A 5,719-nucleotide genomic window follows, 5' to 3' on the forward strand; every position below is an offset into this window, starting at 1 on the left:
ATACATACATACATACATACATACATAGATGGATAGATACATACATAGATACATAGATAAATAGATAGCGAAAGAGAGGGGGCGGGAAGAGAAGCAGTGGAGCACGCTTCTAGTGGAGCGGGGAGTTGTTGGCGCGGCGGCACGTTCAGGTTTGCGTGATCGATCGTCGCACGGCCAGCAAAGCGCGCCCACAGCCTCCCCGCAGCCGGCAACAGCCGGTGTTCGCTCCCTAAATGGGATATAATCATACAGGCAGGCTAGGTAGCTGATGGCGTCAGCCGTAGAGCACCGCGCAGTGGCCTCGTCCGATCGATGCCTCCTGGCTTGTTAGGCGGAGGCGAGACGTAAGCCCGTGTCACGAACAGGCTGGGGCATCAAACCATAAATCTTCCCCGAGCTCGCCTGATTTGCTTTCTGGTCTAACCAGCGCGTGAGTCGCCTGATGAAGAAAATAAGACGGCGCGCGCGCGCGTGCGTGTGTCGGCGAAGGCGGTCGGATGTGGGGCGCACGCAGACGCACGCACGTACGCTGTTGTGCTGTCGATAGGCGGCTCTCGTGACGCCCTACACTGGCGATGTGCACGCTGTAGAGGGACAGGCCTGCCTCCGGATGCCTAGCAACAAAAAGCACCTCGGCCTGCTACGCTAAAGTGTTTGCTCAAATCTTACGCTCCTTATTTGACTCGTTAAATATTCAGGCGTTGCCCGATAACGTGGTGCGCACGAGCGTATGCGCGTAATTGCGTTCTGACGTGGTGAGATTTTGTAGGCTTATAATTATTATAATTATTATTATTATTATTATTATTATTATTATTATTTACATTGATAGTAAACAGATGTAAAAGTAGTAGCAAAAATATAAAACATCTAAATTATTGACTACATTACGAAGTTAGTTCCTCGGCATTAAGTAAGTCAGCTTTTGAAAATGAAAATATTACCATTAACTTAATCGTGAATCATCATTAATATATATTTTTGATTACATCAGAACGCATCAAGTTCGGCTACTTTCCTTATATTTACGAAAAACGCTATATATTACGATTTTTTTTAGCTCGACTGTTGTAAATCATTAGCATCATGGTAATCATGATGTGACCCTATAGATAACAGCGAGCAGGAAAGCAATAGCATACACGCGCGTATCTCAATGCTGCTAGTTTACTTTTTGATGAGCCATTAAACTATTCGCTCGCGTTCTGTCTCCGCTTTGCTGCAAATCAACGTCATTATAGATCCGCGAAGCTGCAAAGCTGCAAACCTAGGAGGTGAAGAATTCCATCCGCGCCGCTTAATGGCTCACCAGCTCGCGCTAGTGTTGCGGCGTCGTCGCCAGGGCGACGCGATGTGGGCGCGCCGGGGCGGCAGGACAGCAGCGCGGCAGGCTACTGTGCAACGCGCGGGAAAAACACCGCGCCCCCCAACGCGCCTTTATGCGTTGCCAGACGAACACGCCGTGCTTTTCGCACCTGAACTTTTTTCAGCGCGGACGCACGAAACGTGTATAGGCCCTGCCTGCCTGCCTACTCACGCGCGCCTGGCTTCGTTGGATGGTTTCTATGTGGTTTCAGATTTACGCGCGCATCTTTTGGCTCGGCAGACGATGAGTCACGACGTTGACGGGGTGTGCTTAGGCAGGCAAAACCATCACGTTTCGCTTCCGAACACATTTCCTACTCCTTCCTCTATCCTATCTTTTCCCCTTCCTTCCTCCCTTCACGTCTCGCTTCTTCGTGCTCCACGTACCTCTCCTTTCCTGCCGTTCCCTCTCTCACCTCCCCCCTCCCCCGTTTCCCATCTCTCACGTCAGCTCGCTCTATTTCCCCACTGTCACCTCCGTCTCACCTCTGACCGCCGTCCCTCTTCCCTCGTCCATCCCTCATAGCGCTGTTCTCTTCCACCCACGTCTTGCTCCATCGTGACCTGCTTCTCTTTACGCCCCTCCTCCCACCGACTGCCTCTCACCTCTGCTCGCCCTCCTTCCGCCCTGCCGACAAGGGCATCGGAAGTTTTAGCCGACGCCGCCGTGCTATTACGTTTGATTCGTGACCGATCGATACTACTAAACTACAGGCGCTGCGAGCGTGTCAGCCAGCCAGCCCACACATCTAACAAGCGGTCTACCCTGTACAGCTATACGATCACACTTACAGACACCAAACCGTTCATTTACAGCTACGAACACACATATAGACACCAAACCGTTCATGTACAGCTACGAACACACATAAAGACACCAAACCGTTCATGTACATCTACGAACACACATACAGACACCAACCCGCCCATGTACAGCTACGAACACACATACAGACACCAACCCGCCAAGATAGATAGATAGATAGATAGATAGATAGATAGATAGATAGATAGATAGATAGATGAATAGATCGGTTAATCGATAAATAAACAGATAGCCAGCGGGCAGCGAGTGAGAGAAAGAGGCAAAGAGACAGAGAGATCTTTACCGAATTATGTTAGAATGGGGACGAGGACCAAAAAAAGATCGACCCGAATTACACAGCTAAACGTACTTAAACACCGTTAAGATGTGAGTTGCAGGTAGCGAGGTGAGAGTGGTGAGGGCCAGGCGAGAGTGTGCTACGTGCGTCCTCGCTCTATTGGGGAGTAATGACTACCGCACGAATATATAGGTAGTCGCCTTTCTCTCTCTCTCTCTCTCTCTCTCTCTCTCTCTCGCTCTTTCTCACACACTCTCTCTTTCTCTCTCTCTCTCTATCACTCACTATTTCCCTATCTCGTTTCTCCCTCCTACTCACTCTGTGTCGCACATATTATTTTCTTCTTTCCTTACTCTTTCTCTCTCTCTCTCTCTCTCTCTCTCGGCTCCTCTCTCTCTTTCTTACTCACGTACTTGCTCACTCACTCGCTCGCTCGCTCACTCACTCACTCACTCACTCACTCACTCACTCACTCACTCACTCACTCACTCACTCACTCACCCACTCATTCTCGCTCCCTCTACACCTGTCGCCCACTCGCTCTCGCACTCACTTCTACACTCTCTTGGTCTCTCTCTGCCTCACTGACCCCTGCGTACTTACCGTTACTTGGGATTTTTGCCCCTCACGCTGCGTTGTATGTGTTTGCCGCTCGCCAGCCACCGCTGTTCGACTCCGTAACCGCTCGATGGCCCAGCGTTCTGATTCAGAAGCTCTGCTGCTGCGTGTTGACACGATGACGTTAGTCGGAAAAACCTCAAACCGAACCTGAACCCGAACCCCAACCCGCACCCGAACCTCAACCCTGACCCAACACAATCCAACACAATCCCAACCCAAGACCCAACCACAACCCAACTCCAAACCCTAACCGCAACTCAACCTTAACCCCAACCCTAATCCTAACCTTAACTGTAACCCTAACTCTAACCCTAATCCTAACATTAACTGTAACCCTAAGCCTAATCTTAACTGTCACACTAACTCTAACCTTAATCCTAACCCTAACCCTAATCTTAACTGTCACCCTAACCCTAAGCCTAATCTTAACTGTAACGCTAATCCTAACTCTAACCCTAACCTTAACCATAACCCTAACCCTAATCTTAACTGTCACATTAACCCTAACCCTAACCCTAAGCTTAACTGTCACCCTAACTCTAAGCCTAAGCCTAACCATAATCTTAACTGTCATCTTAACCATGAGCCTACCCCATAAACCGTTTACCGTCTCCGATCTACTAACGTCGACTAACGTCGTTAGCGTATTTAATGACGGTGGCGCCACCTATAGTATGATGGTTTTTTTTGGCGCGTGCAGCAACCGTCACCGTGGGCCCATATCAAAACTGATAAGAAAAAATCAAGGACGAGAAAGAAAGCGAGAGAAAGCGCGAGGAGAGAAAAGAAAGCGCGCGTGCGTCGTCCGTCTCGCTCTCTCTCTCTCTCTTTATACACGCACACACACACACACACACACACACACACACACACACACACACACACACACACACACACACACACACACACACACACACACACACACTGATATATATGCATACATGCATTCTTATATACGGGACAGTCCCGCGGCGACACGGGACATTTACTGCGGGTTGTGCCCCCGCAATGCTGTGTGCGCGAGCGACGACGGCACCAAATCGATGATGAAAGCGCAGGGGACAAGCACGAGTACGAGGCGTGACCCTGCCACTAGCACAGCCACGCACGCATTAACACATGATGGCAGCCGACATGGTAACAGCGCGGGGGCTTCACACCTCCGTGTAGCATAGTGCCACCTGATGCAGATAGCATGCAGCCATCTGTCGCCAGGCTGTCATGTAACGATCTTACACCGCGGTCCGACTCTCGTACGGCTGACTCATGATGGCCGAGTTGGGTCTGTACAGCCCATGCGTGATGTACTTTGAAGTGCAAAATTCGTGTTGTTCTCCTCCTCATCCTCCCTGCTCTTTCTTATTGCCATTCTCTTTCTGCCGAGCCCTCTCGCTGTTCCTACGCCCATATATTATACTGCCGGTGTCACACCACGGTGTCTAATTTACACAGACCCTGGGATGAGTGTGCGAATATATAGCACAACGAAATGCATGGTAGAGGAAGAGGGATAGCAAAGAGGGGTGAGAGGGAATGAAGAAAGGAAAGAGGAGAATTATAAAGATAGGGGAGAGGAGTTAAAGAAGAAGAAGCACGTAAATGAATAATACGAACAGGAGAAGAACAGGGAGGGGAAGGTAAAGGAACGAAAAACAACATGAATAAATAGGATGGAAAGGAGGAGAAAGAGGAAGAGGAGGAGGAGTTGGTGGAGAAGTAAAACGAGAGGGAAGAGGAAGAGAAGGAGGAGGGGGAGGAGGTGGAGGAGAAGGAAGAGGAGAAAAATAGGAGACAGATCTAGAAGAAAGGGTAAGAGAAAGAGGACGAGAATCCTCAAAGGAAGAGAAGAAGAAGATGGAAGATGAGGCATAGACGAGCTGCGGGTGGGGGTATGTGTGGGGTCCGGAGCCCCAGCCGGCTTGCGTAGCCATCGTCATGAGCACGTTATGGGGTTTCGCGCAGCCGATTACGCGGCGAAGCGGCGACGAAGAACTTTATCTTATGAGCCAACATTACGTTTTTCCTAAACGATCGATTCCCGACGGTGCTAGGCGCCGGGCAGGAGAAGCAACAGCAGCAGCAACAGCAGCAGCAGCAGTGTGGCGGCAGCAGCAGCAGCCGGCAAATTTCTACTAAGCTCACCGCGCGTCGGCCGTCGAAGGCCAAGCAGGACAGTGATGAAACCATGTCGGCATCTCCCCGCACCCCGGTCCCAACCACACCCCGGTATCTCCCACATCCCGGTATCTCTCCGCATCCCGGTATCTACCCCACCCCGGTTACCACACCCCGGTATCTACCACACCCCGGTATCTGCCACACCCAGCTATATCTATCACGACCCGGTCACTACCACACCCCGGTCACTACCACATCCAGCTATCTACCACACCCGGTCACTACCACGCCCCGGTCACTACCACACCCAGCTATCTACCACATCCCGGTATCTACCACACCCAGCTATCTACCACACCCCGGTATCTACCACACCCCGGTATCTGCCACACCCAGCTATATCTATCACGACCCGGTCACTACCACACCCCGGTCACTACCACATCCAGCTATCTACCACACCCCGGTATCTACCACACCCCGGTATCTGCCACACCCAGCTATATCTATCA

This window comes from Priapulus caudatus, unplaced genomic scaffold (genome assembly GCF_000485595.1).
Source record: "Priapulus caudatus unplaced genomic scaffold, Priapulus_caudatus-5.0.1 Scaffold315, whole genome shotgun sequence".
Taxonomy (NCBI): domain Eukaryota; kingdom Metazoa; phylum Priapulida; class Priapulimorpha; order Priapulimorphida; family Priapulidae; genus Priapulus; species Priapulus caudatus.